Source organism: Oncorhynchus kisutch, unplaced genomic scaffold (genome assembly GCF_002021735.2).
Source record: "Oncorhynchus kisutch isolate 150728-3 unplaced genomic scaffold, Okis_V2 scaffold3141, whole genome shotgun sequence".
Classification (NCBI taxonomy): Eukaryota; Metazoa; Chordata; class Actinopteri; order Salmoniformes; family Salmonidae; genus Oncorhynchus; species Oncorhynchus kisutch.
In genome coordinates this window covers 1-18,635 of record NW_022265086.1, presented here as the reverse complement: position 1 = coordinate 18,635, position 18,635 = coordinate 1, and the positions used below count along the sequence as shown (strand labels likewise).

At 52.4% G+C, this 18,635-nt stretch overlaps 3 non-coding genes and 3 pseudogenes across 3 annotated transcripts; all 6 read right to left on the bottom strand.

Annotated features, from left to right (window-relative positions):
- Positions 1-5,348: 5,348 nt before the first annotated feature.
- LOC116371367 (U5 spliceosomal RNA) lies at positions 5,349-5,465 on the bottom strand. Its single transcript, XR_004208931.1, has one exon. It is a non-coding gene; the product is annotated as a U5 spliceosomal RNA (small nuclear RNA).
- A 496-nt stretch (positions 5,466-5,961) lies between these two features.
- LOC116371366 (uncharacterized) lies at positions 5,962-6,140 on the bottom strand (annotated as a pseudogene).
- A 5,629-nt stretch (positions 6,141-11,769) lies between these two features.
- Positions 11,770-11,886, bottom strand: LOC116371371 (U5 spliceosomal RNA). The gene has a single exon (XR_004208933.1). It is a non-coding gene; the product is annotated as a U5 spliceosomal RNA (small nuclear RNA).
- Positions 11,887-12,436: 550 nt separating this feature from the next.
- Positions 12,437-12,608, bottom strand: LOC116371369 (uncharacterized; annotated as a pseudogene).
- A 3,410-nt stretch (positions 12,609-16,018) lies between these two features.
- LOC116371370 (U5 spliceosomal RNA) lies at positions 16,019-16,135 on the bottom strand. The gene has a single exon (XR_004208932.1). It is a non-coding gene; the product is annotated as a U5 spliceosomal RNA (small nuclear RNA).
- A 581-nt stretch (positions 16,136-16,716) lies between these two features.
- On the bottom strand, positions 16,717-16,892 carry LOC116371368 (uncharacterized; annotated as a pseudogene).
- Between the last annotated feature and the right edge of the window lie 1,743 nt (positions 16,893-18,635).

The following is an 18,635-nucleotide window of genomic DNA, read 5'->3' as shown; positions in this document are numbered from 1 at the left end:
ATCTCTCCCTGTCTTAACTAAATTCTGCCTGGCTTCCCCAGCCCCCTTTTAAAGAGACTCATGAGAAGCCAGAGCAGAAACCTGTCCTTTCTTTCGTTCCCCCTCGCTCTCCCTACACCTCGCTCTACACCTAGCCCAGTCAGCAAAAAATCGCTCCTAACCATACCTAGCAACACCCGTGCCCTAGCCCAGACTAGTCCGCAAAGGCACAGTCCAGAAGGCATGGCGCACAGTCTCCTCCCTGCCACAAGCAGATCTTGGACAGGTGGAGGATCGCGACAAACTATGCCGGTACATAATGGCACGTACCGGCAAGCACTTATGGAGGCTCAACCAATTCAGGTCCTTGAGCCTGTTATCCAGGCCCCGCGCCTGCACTCCCTCCCAGACCACTGACGAGATGCCCCCTACAGGCGCAGGACGCCCCTGCCTGCCTGACCTCCTCGTACAGGTGCCTGTATCTAAACCTACTCGGGCAACTCAACCCACCTCGGGGTGCGCACGCAGCCACTGGCCGCATGGCCAAGTGCCACGGCAGCTGTTCCGCCCGGGACCCGCGTTAGACCACACCATTACGCTTCTCCTCGCCTGATACGAGAAGAACACCCCGCAGGAGAGTAACCGGACGGGTGTATGACCGGCTGAGCAAGCTCCGTCAACAAAAAAGAAACAAAATTGCGTCCAGCTTGATGGGGAGATGTGGTACCCCCCTACCTCCTCTCCCCCCCGATGGGACATGCATGCGCACCCTGGCACCCACTCGTACCCACCGTCCTGCCACCCCACATGAACTGAAACACGTGCCTCACTAGATACCTTCTCCTCACGACAAGCCGGCAATGGGTAGATGTACGCCAAGTACAAAAGATGGCAATACATCCACCTTTAGGACCAGGACCTTACCTATAAAAGACAAAGACCTAGCCTTCCACATTGCTAGCTTCCTCTGACAACTGCGATACCCATGTTCCAGTTCAGCGTCGCTGAGCCGGAGGTCTCAAAATGGACCCCGAGAATCCTCAGGGCCCCCTCACAGAGAGATAACCCCCCCGGGCCACCGATGCACCGTCCTACCGACCGCCATCTTCCGAAAAACTTAACGGAAGATTTTGCATGATTCAGACCATTCAGACCCCCCCGACGCTCGCTCGTGAAATCCCCAATGATGGCAGGACCTTGTCAAGCACGAGTCCTTGCATAGCACAGCAAGGAAGTGTCGTCGGCGTACTGCGTCATCTTAACACGCAGCCCACCCCCTTCCAGGATCAACAAACCCTCCACCCCTGTGTCTGCCCTAATGGCAGCCCCCAGAGGCTCCATGTACAGAACGAAGAGGAGAGCCGAGAGTGGGCATCCCTGCCTGACCCCAGACGAGAGGTCAAAAACGTCACCTAAGTGACTTTATTACTACACTTACCCTCGCGCCGCTCCGACATATAATGCACGGATCCATCCTATGTATTCTCCCCAAAATCCTCTAATACCTAACAACCCCTGAATAGAAAAAGATCTATCATCACGCGATCAAAGGCTTTCGCCTGATCTAGCGCTGCTACCATTAAAGGCAGCCCTCTATCTTCAACCCAGGCGATGGAGTCCCTAATCAACTGTAGGTTCCATCGAATAGAGCGGCCCTCAACCCCACACGTCTGATCCTCGGAACGACGTAGGGAAGGGCTGTGCGCAAACGATCCGCTAAGACCTTTGCAAGTAGCTTGTATCTACGCACAGCATGGTCAACGGCCGCCAGTTGCCAAGGTCAGTTGCTTCCCCCTTCTTATAAAGAAGTGACAGCACACCGACAGCCATTGAACCCCCCGGGACCCCCCGTCTCAAGGATGGCCTTCAAGACTTCGAGGACCACTGGCCCAAGTATACCCCCAAAACTTGAGGTAAAACTCAGCCGGCAATCCATCCATCCCAGGCACCTTCCCTTTCCCATCCTCCTAAGAGCGCTCTCAACCTTTCTAGTGAGATCTGGGCCTCCATCACGTCTCTAATGTCCTCCGCAACCGCCGGGACAAGTGTTCTAAAAACACGTTTCCCTGCTCTACATCTATTTCCCTTTCCTTAAATAAACTTCGGAAATGATCAGTTGCCACCCTGACCATTTCCTCTTGGTTTACTTACACTTACACTACCGTTTTCTTCCCTAACGCCATGCATTACCTTCCTACTCTGCCTGGCCCTAACCGACTTAAAGAACATAGCGGAACAAGTCTCATTATGTTCTAGAAAGCACTATGCGCACGCTCCAGGAAAGCTCGAGCCTTCTGCTCCTGCAGCTCCCTGAGCTGCGCCTTTAGGGCTGCGAATCTCTCCCAGTCAATTGACCCACCGAGGTTGCCTGCCTCGTACTCAAGTTCAACTAACCTTTGGATACGATTCCACCTCCCTCCTTTCCTCCCTTTTTTTTCCTTTTACAGTAGCCTATTATAAAAGCCCTAATTCTCACCTTCCCCTAAATCCACCACTCTAACACCCCTCGCACATAGACCGGAGGCCGTCAAGCCTTCGAAAGAAACAAAAAAATGCGTCAACGAAAGCCTGCTCCTCCAGTATACCCCGATCTAACTTCCAGTACCCCTACCGAAGAGGCAGACTGGCGACCCACCTGCAGGAACACCCCGTCCGTGATCCGTGAAGAACACAGGCAACAGGCGCCCAGACAACTGACCCAAAGACCTTGGATATAAAATGTAGTCGAGCCTCCGCGCAACCCCCCTGGAGTTGCGCCATGTAGGACGACCATACCGAGTAGTATGCAGGCGCCATCACCAGACCATGGCAAGCCATTAGCCCGGTGATTGCGCCCGCACTACTATCACACCTACCCCTAAATCTATGTTAAAGTCCCCTCCTATCACCAAGTGCCTATTTGTGACACACAGGGGCGCCAGACAGTCCACCATCTCCCTTCTGTCTGCCGCCACCTGTGCCCATATACCCAATAACTATACCTAGCTTCTCTATACACTACATCTATCCACAATACTCTACCCTGCATTACAACAAATGTGCTCTCTACCTTTATCTCTCTATTACCACACAATATTCCTACCCTGTAGAGTGCAACCCCTCCTATGGCCCCAAAAAGATTTCCCTTTATCCCACTCTCTCCTAAATCTAATCACATCCCCACCATCCCTCAGGTGAACCTCCTGTAAAAAAACAGAAATCAAAGCCACCCCCCTCTAAATAACTAATACCGCCCCTCCTTTTAACAAAATCCTCAACCCTCTAACATTAAACTAAAAAAAGAACAGAAACAGACATGTTTATTTAACCATTACCTATAATCTAACCCAAACCCCAAAGAAAAAACCAGGAGACTCACCCGATGCTCCCCTGGTCCATCTCCACCGGCGGGGACGTCCTCTCTACCTCCTGACGCCCCCCCGTCCTCCTCCATCTCCCCAACCCAGGATGCAGGCAGTGTGTTAGGCCTATTGCCCTGCATCCTGGGTTCCTCCCATCCTCCAACCCCCCCTCCCTGTCTGCCTCGGGGCTGAGTGCAGGGGATCCCATCTCCTCAAACAGGAGTTGAGATCCCTCGACAAACAGCCCCCAGACCCTCCATGGAGTCACCCCCCACTAAATTTTGAGGGGCTGAGGCAAACAGGGAGGCCAATGAACTCCCCCTCCCCCCCCCCGTCGATCTCTTAGCCCCCCCTCCCCTTTCCACACCCCCCTCCCTCTCACTTCCTGTCGAGCTCCCCTTCCTCTTCCCTTTCTTCTCCTTCTTCTTTTTTGGTGAAGAAGGTAGCGGGGAGACACAACCTCCCTTCCCCGCTAGCTCCTCCACCATTTCCCTCAACTCTTCCTCTAGGAAGCCCGACAGGCTATCCCCCACTCCTTTACCCCCTCTCTCCCTCCCTCCCCCTCCACCGTTCCTGCCCCAGGCACCCCCCCCCCCCCACCGGCCCTTCCCCAGACACCCCCCCCCCCTCCACCGGTCCTTTCACAGGTACCCCTCCCACAGGTCCTGCCCCAGGCACCCCCCCCCCTCCACCAGTCCTTTCACAGGCACCCCTCCCACAGGTCCTGCCCCAGGCACCCCCCTCCCCCACCACTCCCTCCACTGTTGTTTTCTTTTTTTCTTTCCTTTCCTTTATTTTCATTCTTCTTCTCCTCTTCTTTTTTTTGGTCCTTTTCCTGGACTGGCCCTCCTCTTCTTCCCCCATCCCCGCTCCTGCTCCCCCTCCAACTGCAGACGCGTATGACCGCTGACGAGCCGGGCAATCGCGCCACAGGTGCTGAGTGGAACCACACCCGTGGCACGCCTTCGGCTCGTCACAGTCCTTGGCCTCGTGCTCTCCCGATCCACAAAATCTGCACTTACGAGTGCTGCACGAGGCCAGGATGTGTCCATAGGCCATACAGCGCCTGCAGAATGGGGGCTGACGTGCGTAGTATAACGTCCCCCTGTCAGCCCCCAGGGAGAACATCGCCGGGGGATGGAGGTACCCTCCCAATCCCTTAGGATCTTCCCTGAGGAGGGCCTGAAACCCTCTCCTCCCCGTCCAAAAACCCAAAGAGTCTGTGAGGTGCCTTCCTGAGGAGACACCATCCATATACCTCCCCAGGAAGGCCCTCACTTCTTCATCTTTTACATAGGGGTTGTAAATGTTCACCGTCACCATTCTGAAATTATTTTTCGCCAAACTCTTGACCTCGTAGTGACCCATCGGCCCCGTTGCTCCAACTTCTTTGACCTTCTTTAGCACCTCATCATGTTTACTCTCCGTGTAGAACGCCACATCGAAGACTCCCTCCAACGAGTTCCCTTGTAGGCAAAAGACCTCCTTTACTGTCAGCTTCAGTATCCCAATCAATATGGTCCTACCGAAAATTTCACGTCCAAACGGCTCTTTTGTCTTCTCTCTCCATGAAATCTTATCGTGTTCGCAAGTCCAATCCCTGGGACCGACCTATATGATGAATTTTGTGCCATCTCCACACTGAGGATGACGCACACGTTTCCCACACTTTTCCAAAAAAAAAGAGTGAGAACCAAAAATCCCAAAGGTTGTACCGCTCTCCTGGGACGACCTCTTGGCTCAGGGGCTCTAGGACACCTCGGTGTCAAGCTTGAACTGAGCCAAAAGGCCGAGAAGCGATAACCCACAAATGGAACCCTGCAACCGCCGGGCCCCCGGGGGTCTCGGCAGACCTCAGCGGGTGGGTTGGCAAGAGCCGGCTCCTCCAATCCCAGCCACCCACCGTTTCCCCGGCTACAGACAGACAGACAGACAGACAGACAGGTGTTTTTTGTAAAAAGTCGCTAATGCGTCTTTAAGTCACTATCCTGGCTCATCTATGTCAATTTCTCTTGAAACAAGATACCGGGCTCTGCAAGAAGCAAAGCCACTCCAAAAATACATTGAACTCATAAGTGTTCCTCTCCACGGAAGTCTTTAGTAAAAGGCGAAAGGCTTGTGCGTAATGAAGAGAAACCAGAGTCATATGGAAGTCAGAGGCCGGGGGCCCGAGACACACTCTGTGCACTGTAGGCCGGGTCCCCGCGGGTGCTCCCGGAACCCACTCTTCCAAGTTTGAGGGCTGTGGATGAAAAGAAGGTCACAGACACAGAGACACAGAGAGAGAGACACAGAGACACACACACACACACACACACACAGAGAGAGACAGAGACACACACCCACACACACACACACACACACACACAGAGAGAGACAGAGAGACAGAGACACACACCCACACACACACACACACACACACACACACAATCCTGGCTTTTTTTTTTTTTTTTAGGTAAAATGGCGGGAAACGGGGGACCCCATTGAAAGGCGCTTCGCCCTTTTTTCAGTTTGAATGTTTCTTTCCTTCTCTTCTTCTGCTAGCTAGCTAAGCTAAGCTAAGCTAAGCTAAGCTAAGCTAAGCTAAGCTAGCTGTTTACATAGCTTTGTGAATGAGTATTTTTCCTTGACAACGGGAGAAAAGTGTTGCACCGTTCCCGGAGGTACTGCAATACCGGGTCGATGCGTGGAGCGGACGGAGCAAGCCCCATTTCCGACTCCCTGTTCGAAAAATCCATTTAATATGTAGTCCCCCTATGGGGGACGTATCAGATATTAAACTGATAAGAACAGATTTTTTTTTATACAAAAATAATTTATTATGTTCAAATACCATTCTTATTATACAAAATCATATTTCTCATTCTTTCTTTTTTAACACTATTTACAAAAACAAACCTCAGGGGAGCATCGTCCCTCCCCGTCATACCTAACCAATACCTAACCCTTCCCTATCTTCCCTTCCCTAATCTATCCCCTTACAAACCTCACTCTAACACTCCAGCCCTAATCCCCCCTTCCACCTCTCCCGTGCCGCATGCTGCCCCCACTTTATCTCCTCCCTCTTCATCCTCCCCCTCACATCACCTTCCACCCTCCTTACTATCCCTTCCACCCCCCAATCTCTCCCTGTCTTAACTAAATTCTGCCTGGCTTCCCACAGCCCCCTTTTAAAGAGACTCATGAGAAGCCAGAGCAGAAACCTGTCCCTTTCTGTACCCCTCGCTCTCCCTACGCCTCGCTCTAACCTAGCCCAAGTCAGCAAAAAGTCGCTCCTAACCATACCTAGCAACACCCGTGCCCTAGCCCAGACTAGTCCGGCAAAGGCACAGTCCCAGAAGGCATGGCGCACAGTCTCCTCCCTGCCACAAGCAGATCTTGGACAGGTGGAGGATCGCGACAAACTATGCCGGTACATAATAGCACGTACCGGCAAGCACTTATGAAGGCTCAACCAATTCGGGTCCTTGAGCCTGTTGTCCAGGCCCCGCGCCTGCACTCCCTCCCAGACCACTGACGAGATGCCCGCTACAGGCGCAGGACTCCCTGCCTGTCTGACCTCCTCGTACAGGTGCCTGTGATCTAAACCTACTCGGGCAACTTCAACCTCGGGGTGCGCACGCAGCCACTTGGCCGCATGGCCAAAGTGCCACGGCAGCTGTTCCGCCCGAGGACCCGCGTTAGACCACACCATTACGCTTCTCGCCTGATACGAGAAGAACACCCGCAGGAGGTAACCGGACGGGTGTATAACTGGTTGAGCAAGCTCCGTCAACAAAAAAGAAACAAAAATTGCGTCCAGCTTGAGGGGGAGATGTGGTACCCCCCCTACCTCCCTCCCCGATGGGACAGAGCATGCGCACCCTGGCGACCCACTCGTACCTGCCACCCCACATGAACTGAAACACGTGCCTCACTAGATATCTTCTCAGACAAGCCGGCAATGGGTAGATGTACGCCAAGTACAAAAGAGATGGCAATACATCCACCTTTAGGACCAGGACCTTACCTATAAAAGACAAAGACCTAGCCTTCCACATTGCTAGCTTCCTCTGAACAACTGCGATACTCATGTTCCAGTTCAGCGTCGCTGAGCCGGAGGTCTCAAAATGGACCCCGAGAATCCTCAGGGCCCCTTCACAGAGAGATAACCCCCCGGGCACATCCGTCCTACCGCGCCATCTTCCGAAAAACTTAACGGAAGACTTTGCATGATTCAGAACCGCCCCCGACGCTCGGGTGAAATCCCCAATGATGGCAAGGGACCTTGTCAAGCACGAGTCCTTGCATAGCAGCAAGGAAGTGTCGTCGGCGTACTGCGTCATCTTAACACGCAGCCCACCGCTTCCAGGGATCAACAAACCCTCCACCCCTGTGTCTGCCCTAATGGCAGCCCCCAGAGGCTCCATGTACAGAACGAAGAGGAGAGCCGAGAGTGGGCATCCCTGCCTGACCCCAGACGAGAGGTCAAAAACGTCACCTAAGTGACTATTTACACTTACTCGGCACCCCGCTCCGACATACAATGTACGGATCCATCCTATAAACTTCTCCCCAAATCCTAATCTACCTAACACCCTGAATAGAAAAGATCTATTCACGCGATCAAAGGCTTTCGCCTGATCTAGCGCTGCTACCATTAAAGGCAGCCCTCTATCTTCAACCCAGGCGATGGAGTCCCTGATCAACTGTAGGTTCCATCTTATAGAACGGCCCTCTACCCCCGCACGTCTGATCCTCGTGGACGACGTAGGGAAGGGCTGTGCGCAACCGGTCTGCTAAAACCTTTGCAAGAATCTTGTAATCTACGCACAGCATGGTCAACGGCCGCCAGTTGCTAAGGTCAGTTGCTTCCCCCTTCTTATAAAGAAGTGACAGCACACCAACAGCCATTGATCCCCCCGGGACCCCCGTCTCAAGGATGGCCTTCAAGACTTCGAGGACCACTGGTCCAAGTATACCCCAAAACTTGAGGTAAAACTCAGCCGGCAGCCCATCCATCCCAGGCACCTTCCCTTTTCCCATCCTCCTAAGAGCGCTCTCAACCTCTTCTAGTGAGATCTGGGCCTCCATCACGTCTCTGATGTCCTCCGGCAACCGCCGGGACAAGTGTTCTAAAAACACGTTTCCCTGCTCTACATCTATTTCCCTTTCCTTAAATAAACTTCGGAAATGATCAGTTGCCACCCTGACCATTTCCTCTGGTTTACTTACTACACTACCGTTTTCTTCCCTAACGCCATGCATTACCTTCCTACTCTGCCTGGCCCTAACCGACTTAAAGAACATAGCGGAACAAGTCTCATTATGTTCTAGAAAGCCACTATGCGCACGCTCCAGGAAAGCTCGAGCCTTCTGCTCCTGCAGCTCCCTGAGCTGCGCCTTTAGGGCTGCGAATCTCTCCCAGTCAATTGACCCGCCGAGGTTGCCTGCCTCGTACTCAAGTTCAATTAACCTTTGGATACGATTCACCTCCCTCCTCTCCTCCCTTTTTTTCCTTTTACAATATCCTATTATAAAAGCCCTAATTCTCACCTTAACTAAATCCCACCACTCTAACACCCCCTCGCACATAGACCGGAGGCCGTCAAGCCTTCGAAAGAAACAAAAAAATGTGTCAACGAAAGCCTGCTCCTCCAGTATACCCCGATCTAGCTTCCAGTACCCCCTACCGAAGAGGCAGACTGGCGACCCCACCTGCAGGAACACCCCGTCGTGATCCGTGAAGAACACAGGCAACAGGCGCCCAGACAACTGACCCAAAGACCTGGATATAAAAATGTAGTCGAGCCTCCGCGCAACCCCCCTGGAGTTGCGCCATGTAGGACCGACCATTACCGGAGTAGTATGCAGGCCACCATCAACCAGACCATGGCAAGCCATTAGCCCGGTGATTGCGCCTGCACTACTATCACCACCTACCCCTAAATCTATATTAAAATCCCCTCCTATCACCAAGTGCCTATTTGTGACACACAGGGGCGCCAGACAGTCCACCATCTCCCTTCTGTCTGCCGCCACCTGTGGCCCATATACCCCAATTAATCTATACCTAGCTTCTCTATACACTACATCTATCCCCAATACTCTACCCTGCATTATTACAAAAGTGTTCTCTACCTTAACTTCTCTATTCCCACACAATATTCCTACTCCTGTTGAGTGCACCCCTCCTATGCCCCAAAAAGATTTCCCTTTATCCCACTCTCTCCTAAATCTAATCACATCCCCACCATCCCTCAGGTGAACCTCCTGTAAAAAACAGAAATCAAAGCCCACCCCCTCTAAATAACTAAATACCGCCCTCCTTTTAACAAAATCCCTCAACCCTCTAACATTTAAACTAAAAAAAGAAACAGACATATTTATTTAATCATACAAACAATCTAACCCAAAACCCAAAGAAAAAACAGGAGACTCACCCGATGCTCCCCTGGTCCATCTCCACCGGCGGGGACGTCCCCTCTCCTCCTGACGCCCCCCCGTCCTCCTCCATCTCTCCAACCCAGGATGCAGGCAGTGTGTTAGGCCTATTGCCCTGCATCCTGGGTTCCTCCCCACCCTCCCCCTCCCTGTCTGCCTCGGGGCTGAGTGCAGAGGATCCCAACTCCTCAAACAGGAGTTGAGATCCCTCTAACAAACTGCCCACAGACCCCTCACCGGAGTCATCCCCCACTATTTTGTGAGGGGCTGAGGCAAACAGGGAGGCCAATGAACCCCCCCCCGCTGATCTCTTAGCCCCCTCCCCCTCCCCCTCCCCACCCCCCCTCCCTCTCACTCCCTGCCCGACTTCCCCTCTTCTTCCCCTTCTTCTTTGGTGAAGGAGGTAGCGGGGATACACAACGTCCCTTCCCCGCTAACTCCTCCACCAATTCCCTCGTCTCATCCTCTAGGAAATCCGGCAGGCAGTCCCCCCACTCCCTCCCTCCACCTCCCCCTCCCACCCCCTCCCCTAGCACCACCACCCCTCCCTCCTTTCCAATCACTGTCACCGTTCCCTCTTTCACTCCTTTCCGCACCACTGTCCCACTCTCCCTCTTCTCTGCTCCTTCTCTTCCTTCCGTCTTCATCTCCTCTTCTTTTCCGTTCTTTCCTTCTTCCCGCTTCTTCCTTTCCCCTGTGCCATCTGTACAACCCGCATGCGTCCTTTCTTCCCTCCCCCCATCCCCCTTTCCCCCCCCAGCTGCAGACGCGTATGACCTGTGACGAGCCGGGCAATCACGCCACAGGTGTGCCTTCGAGCCACACCCGTGGCAAGCCTTGGGCTCGTCACACTCCTTGGCCTCGTGCTCTTCTGACCCACAAAAACGACACTTCTTGGTGCTGCACGAGGCCAGGGTATGGCCGTAGGCCATACAACGCCTGCAAAATGGAGGCTGACGGGCGTAGAATAGTGTTCCCCTGTCAGCCCCCAGGGAGAACATTGCCGGGGGATGGAGGTAGCCATCCACACTCTTCGGGGACTCCCTGAGTAACGCCTGGAAGCCTCTCTTCCCGTTCCAGAAACCCAGGGAGTCCCTGAGGTACCTTGCTGAGGAGACATTGTCCATATATCTCCCCAGAAAGGCCCTCACTTCTTCGTCCTTCACATGCGGATTGTACATGTTTACGGTGACCACCCTGAAGTTGTTCTTGGCCAGGCTGGTCACCGCATAATGGCACAGGGGTCCTTCTTTTTTCCCTTCCTTCGCCATCTTCATCGCTCTATCATGTCCTTCTTCCATATGAAAAGTTACATCAAATGCGTTTTCATTTGGGTTCCCCTGCAGGCACATTACGTCCTTCACTTTCAGCCCCAGGAACCCCATCAGAATGTTCCTTCCAAATGTTTCCCTCCCCCATGCTTCCACTTCTTTGTCTGTCCAGGCAAACCTCAAAGTGTTTGCCAAACCGATCCCTGGAACATTCCTGTTGGGTCTTTGTTGCTCCATTTTTATCAAAAAAAAGCTCTCTTCCTAAAAGAAGCCAAAATGCAAAGAAAGAACCAGAAAAACGAAAAAAAACCGATTCCCCTTTTTGGAGGGAAAAAACAACACCTTCTCCCTCTCCTTTCTATCCTACCTTCGACCTTTTGGCTCAGCGGGCTCTGGGGCACCTCAGTACCAAGCTTGATCTGAGCCAAAAGGCCGAGAAGCGATAACCCACAAATGGAACCCTGCAACCGCCGGGCCCCCGGGGGTCTCGGCAGACCTCAGCGGGTGGGTTGGCAAGAGCCGGCTCCTCCAATCCCAGCCACCCACCGTTTCCCCGGCTACAGACAGACAGACAGACAGACAGACAGACAGACAGACAGACAGACAGACAGACAGACAGACAGACAGACAGAGACAGACAGAGACAGACAGACAGACAGACAGACAGACAGGTGTTTTTTGTAAAAAGTCGCTAATGCGTCTTTAAGTCACTATCCTGGCTCATCTATGTCAATTTCTCTTGAAACAAGATACCGGGCTCTGCAAGAAGCAAAGCCACTCCAAAAATACATTGAACTCATAAGTGTTCCTCTCCACGGAAGTCTTTAGTAAAAGGCGAAAGGCTTGTGCGTAATGAAGAGAAACCAGAGTCATATGGAAGTCAGAGGTCGGGGGCCCGAGACACACTCTGTGCACTGTAGGCCGGGTCCCCGCGGGTGCTCCCGGAACCCACTCTTCCAAGTTTGAGGGCTGTGGATGAAAAGAAGGTCACAGACACAGAGACACAAGAGACACAGAGAGAGAGAGAGAGAGAGAGAAAGAGAGAGAGAGAGAGAGAGAGAGAGAGAGAGAGAGAGAGAGAGAGAGAGAGAGAGAGAGAGAGAGAGAGAGAGACAGAGACAGAGACACACACACACACACACACACACACACACACACAGAGAGACAGAGAGACAGAGACACACACACACACACAATCCTGGCCCAAATTTTTTTTTTTTTTTTTTTATTATTTTTTTTAAGTAAAATGGCGGGAAACGGGGGACCCCATTGAAAGGCGCTTCGCCCTTTTTTCAGTTTGAATGTTTCTTTCCTTCTCTTCTTCTGCTAGCTAGCTAAGCTAAGCTAAGCTAAGCTAAGCTAAGCTAAGCTAGCTGTTTACATAGCTTTGTGAATGAGTATTTTTCCTTGACAACGGGAGAAAAGTGTTGCACCGTTCCCGGAGGTACTGCAATACCGGGTCGATGCGTGGAGCGGACGGAGCAAGCCCCATTTCCGACTCCCTGTTCGAAAAATCCATTTAATATGTAGTCCCCCTATGGGGGACGTATCAGATATTAAACTGATAAGAACAGATTTTTTTTACAAAATATATTTATTACGTTTCAAAAACCAAAACAATATTCTTCCATACTTCCATCAACTTAAATATACAATTCCAACAAAATGCAAATAATCATTCCAAAACTAATAAACTATAACCAAAACCGACAAACCAATAACCTCCAAACTACCAATATCCACCACCTATATTACAACAAGAACTCACCCAGTGCTCCCTTTCTCTATCCCGACTAACTTTGACCCCACCTCCACTCGTGAATCCCCTACATCACCCCCATCTCCCCGTCAATTGACCCGCCGAGGTTGCCTGCCTCGTACTCAAGTTCAACTAACCTTTGGATACGATTCACCTCCCTCCTTTCCTCCCTTTTTTTCCTTTTACAATAGCCTATTATAAAAGCCCTAATTCTCACCTTCACTAAATCCCACCACTCTAACACCCCCTCGCACATAGACCGGAGGCCTTCAAGCCTTCGAAAGAAACAAAAAAATGCGTCAACGAAAGCCTGCTCCTCCAGTATACCCCGATCTAACTTCCAGTACCCCCTACCGAAGAGGCAGACTGGCGACCCCACCTGCAGGAACACCCCGTCGTGATCCGTGAAGAACACAGGCAACAGGCGCCCAGACAACTGACCCAAAGACCTGGATATAAAAATGTAGTCGAGCCTCCGCGCAACCCCCCTGGAGTTGCGCCATGTAGGACCGACCATTACCGGAGTAGTATGCAGGCCGCCATCAACCAGACCATGGCAAGCCATTAGCCCGGTGATTGCGCCTGCACTACTATCACCACCTACCCCTAAATCTACATTAAAATCCCCTCCTATCACCAAGTGCCTATTTGTGACACACAGGGGCGCCAGACAGTCCACCATCTCCCTTCTGTCTGCCGCCACCTGTGGCCCATATACCCCAATTAACCTATACCTAGCTTCTCTATACACTACATCTATCCCCAATACTCTACCCTGCATTACAACAAATGTGCTCTCTACCTTAATCTCTCTATTCCCACATAAAATCCCTACCCCTGTAGAGTGTACCCCTCCTATGCCCCAAAAGATTTCCCTTTATCCCACTCTCTCCTAAATCTAACCACATCCCCACCATCCCTCAGGTGAACCTCCTGTAAAAAACAAAAATCAAACCCCACACCCTCTAAAAAATTAAACACCGCCCTCCTTTTAACTACCTCCCTCAACCCTCTTACATTTAAACTAAACAATTTAACTGAAATACTCATTTTATTTAATTAAATACCAACAATCAAACCCTCAAAAAATAAACCCCAAAACCCAAAGAAAAAACAGGAGACTCACCCGATGCTCCCCTGGTCCATCTCCACCGGCGGGGACGTCCTCTCCTCTTCTGACGTCCCCCCGTCCTCCTCCATTCCTTGAACCCAGGATGCAGGCAGTGTGTTGGGCCTATTGCCCTGCATCCTGGGTTCCTCCCCACCCTCCAACCCCCCCTCCCTGTCTGCCTCGGGACTGAATGCAGGGGATCCCAACTCCTCAAACAGGAGCTGAGATCCCTCTAACAAACTGTCCACAGACCCCCCACCGGAGCCATCCTCCACTACTCTGTGAGGGGCTGAGGCAAACAGGGAGGCCAATGAACCCCCCCCCCGCTGATCTCTTAGCCCCCCCCTCCCCCTCCCCCTCCCCACCCCCCCTCCCTCTCACTCCCTGCCCGACTTCCCCTCTTCTTCCCCTTCTTCTTTGGTGAAAGAGGTAGCGGGGAGACACAACGTCCCTTCCCCGCTAACTCCTCCACCAATTCCCTCGTTTCCTCCTCGAGGAAGTCCGGCAGGTTGTCCCCCCAATCCCTCCCTCCACCTCCCCCTCCCACCCCCTCCCCCAACACCACCACCCCTCCCTCCTTTCCCATCACTGTCACCGTTCCCTCTTCCACTCCTTCTCGAATCACCGTCCCACTCTCCCTCTTCTCCGCTCCTTCCCGTTCTTCCGCCTTCTTTTCCTTTTCTCCTTCTTTTTCCTTCTGCCCATCTTCTCTCCTCTTCCTTCTCGCCTCTTCCTTCTTCCCATCCTCTTCCCTCGCCGTCTTTTCCCCTGTGCCATCCGCACAATCCGCACGTGTCCTTTCCTTCCTCCCCCCATCCCCCGTTCCCCCCTCCGGCTGCAGACGCGTATGACCTGTGACGAGCCGGGCAATCACGCCACAGGTGTGCTCTCGAGCCACACCCGTGGCAAGCCTTGGGCTCGTCACAATCCTTGGCCTCGTGCCCTCCCGACCCACAGAATCGACACTTCATGTTGCTGCACGAGGCCAGGATGTGTCCGTAGGCCATACAACGCCTGCAGAACGGGGGCTGACGCGCGTAGTACAGAGTTCCCCTGTCAGCCCCCAGGGAGAACATCGCCGGAGGATGGAGGTAGCCATCCACACTCTTCGGGTCCTCCCTGAGTAACACCTGGAACCCTCTCCTCCCGTTCCAGAAACCCAGGGAGTCCCTGAGGTACCTCGCTGAGGAGATATTATCAACATACCTCCCCAGAAAGGCCCTCACTTCCTCTTCCTTCACGTGCGGATTGTACATGTTGACGGTGACCACCCTGAAGTTGTTTTTGGCCAGGCTGGTCACCGCGTAATGGCACAGGGGACCTTCTCGTTTCTCTTCCTTCACCTTCTTCATTATCTCGTCGTGCTTCTCTTCCATGTTCAAAGTCACATCAAACCCCTTCTCCACCGGGTTCCCCTGGAGGCAGAGAACATCTTTTACTTTCAGTTGAAGGCATCCCATCAGTATGGTCCTCCCGAATGTTTCTCTCCCCCAGGGCTCCTTTTCTTTCTCCCTCCACGAGAAACGCACCGTGTTGGCTAAACCAATCCCTGGTACCGACCTAGTCATCTTCTCCTGCGCCATCTCCGCAAGGAGAACAGCACAACTGACTCCCAAAAAAATCCTCCAAAAATGGAAAAAGAAGGAAATCCAAAATAGCCAGAAAAATAAATAAATTGGTTTTTAAATACAAAAAAACCGGGAAAAAGCTACAGCCTTTACCGCCCTCCTAGTTCGACCTCTTGGCTCAGGGGCTCTAGGACACCTCGGTGTCAAGCTTGTACTGAGCCAAAAGGCCGAGAAGCGATAACCCACCAATGGAACCCTGCAACCGCCGGGCCCCCGGGGGTCTCGGCAGACCTCAGCGGGTGGGTTGGCAAGAGCCGGCTCCTCCAATCCCAGCCACCCACCGTTTCCCCGGCTACAGACAGACAGACAGACAGACAGACAGACAGACAGACAGACAGACAGACAGACAGACAGACAGACAGACAGACAGACAGACAGACAGACAGACAGACAGACAGGCAGGCAGGCAGGCAGGCAGGCAGGTGTTTTTTGTAAAAAGTCGCTAATGCGTCTTTAAGTCACTATCCTGGCTCATCTATGTCAATTTCTCTTGAAACAAGATACCGGGCTCTGCAAGAAGCAAAGCCACTCCAAAAATACATTGAACTCATAAGTGTTCCTCTCCACGGAAGTCTTTAGTAAAAGGCGAAAGGCTTGTGCGTAATGAAGAGAAACCAGAGTCATATGGAAGTCAGAGGTCGGGGGCCCGAGACACACTCTGTGCACTGTAGGCCGGGTCCCCGCGGGTGCTCCCGGAACCCACTCTTCCAAGTTTGAGGGCTGTGGATGAAAAGAAGGTCACAGACACAGAGACACAAGAGACACAGAGAGAGAGAGAGAGAGAGAGAGAGAGAGAGAGAGAGAGAGAGAGAGACACAGACAGAGAGAGAGAGAGAGAGAGAGAGAGAGAGACACAGACAGAGAGACACACACACACACACACAGAGAGAGAGACACACACACACGCACACACACACACACACACACACACAGAGAGAGACACACACACACACACACACACACACACACACACACACACACACACAATCCTGGCCCAATTTTTTTTTATTTTTTTTTTTAAGTAAAATGGCGGGAAACGGGGGACCCCATTGAAAGGCGCTTCGCCCTTTTTTCAGTTTGAATGTTTCTTTCCTTCTCTTCTTCTGCTAGCTAAGCTAAGCTAAGCTAAGCTAAGCTAAGCTAAGCTAAGCTAGCTGTTTACATAGCTTTGTGAATGAGTATTTTTTCCTTGACAACGGGAGAAAAGTGTTGCACCGTTCCCGGAGGTACTGCAATACCGGGTCGATGCGTGGAGCGGACGGAGCAAGCCCCATTTCCGACTCCCTGTTCGAAAAATCCATTTAATATGTAGTCCCCCTATGGGGGACGTATCAGATATTAAACTGATAAGAACAGATTTTTTTTTGTTGAAAAAATAATTTATTACGTTCCATACCATTCATTCTTTACAAAAACATAATTGTCATTCAAACTCTAACAATGGTATATTTTTTCAAAAACAAACCCAAAACAAAAACCTCAGGGGAGCATCATCCCTCCCCGTTATCCTACAAACGACCTTTCCCTATCTCTCCGTCATAATCTATCCCCTTACAAACCTAAAACACATCTAAATCACACCCAGCCCTAAACCCCCCTTCCACCTCTCCCGGGCAGCATGCTGCCCCACTTCCTCTCCTCCCTCTTCATCCTCCCTCTCAAATCTCCTTCCACCCTCCTCACTATTCCTTCCACCCCCCTATCTCTCCCTGTCTTGACAAAGTTCTGCCTGGCTTCCCAAAGCCCCTGTTTAAAGAGACTTATGAGAAGCCAGAGCAGAAACCTATCCCTATCTGTACCTCTCGCTCTCCCTACACCTCTCTCTAACCTTGCCCACGTCAACACAAAATCACCTCTTACCAATCCCAACAACACCCGTGCCCTAGCCCATACTACTCCGGCAAAGGCACAGTCCCAAAAGGCATGACGCACAGTCTCCTCCCTGCCACAAGTGGATCTTGGACAGGTGGGGGATCGCGCCAAGCTATGCCGGTACATGATGGAACGTACCGGCAAGCACTTGTGGAGGCTCAACCAATTCAGGTCCTTGAGCCTGTTGTCCAGGCCACGCGCCTGCACTCCCTCCCCAGACCCCTGCCCGAGATGCCCGCTACAGGCGCCGGACTCCCTGCCTGTCTGACCTCCTCGTACAGGTGCCTGTGATCTAAACCTACTCGGGCAACTTCAACCTCGGGGTGCGCACGCAGCCACTTGGCCGCATGACAAAGTGCCACGGCAGCTGTTCTGCCCGAGGACCCGTGTTAGACCACACCATTACGCTTCTCGCCTGATACGAGAAGAACACCCGCAGGAGGTAGCCGGACGGGTGTATCACTGGATGAGCAAGCTCCGTCAACAAGAACGAAACAAAAATTGCATCCAGCTTGAGGGGGAAATGTGGTATCCCCCTACCTCCCTCCCCGATGGGACAGAGCATGCGAGCCCTGGCGACCCACTCGTACCTGCCACCCCACATGAACTGAAACACGAGCCTCACTAGAGGCCTCCTCAGACAAGCAGGCAATGGGTAGATGTACGCCAAGTACAAAAGAGATGGCAATACATCCACCTTTAGGACAAGGACCTTGCCCATAAAAGACAAAGACCTAGCCTTCCACATTGCCAGCTTCTTCTGTACCACTGCGATACCCATGTTCCAGTTCAGCGTCGCTGAGCCGGAGGTCTCAAAATGGACCCCGAGAATCCTCAGGGCCCCCTCACAGAGAGATAACCCCCCGGGCACATCCGTCCTGCCGCGCCATCTTCCGAAAAATTTTACGGAAGACTTTGCGTGGTTCAGAACCGCTCCCGACGCTCGGGTGAAGTCCCCAATAATGGCAAGGGACCTTGTCAGGCACGAGTCCTTGCAAAGCAGCAAGGAAGTGTCATCGGCGTACTGCGTCAACTTGACGCGCATACCACCGCTTCCAGGGATCAACAAGCCCTCCACCCCTGTGTCTGCCCTAATGGCAGCCCCCAGAGGCTCCATGTACAGAACGAAGAGGAGAGCCGAGAGCGGGCACCCCTGCCTGACCCCGACGAGAGGTCAAAACGTCACCATGTGACCGTTTTAACGCTAACCCGGCACCCCGCTCCGACATATAAAGTACGGATCCATCCTAT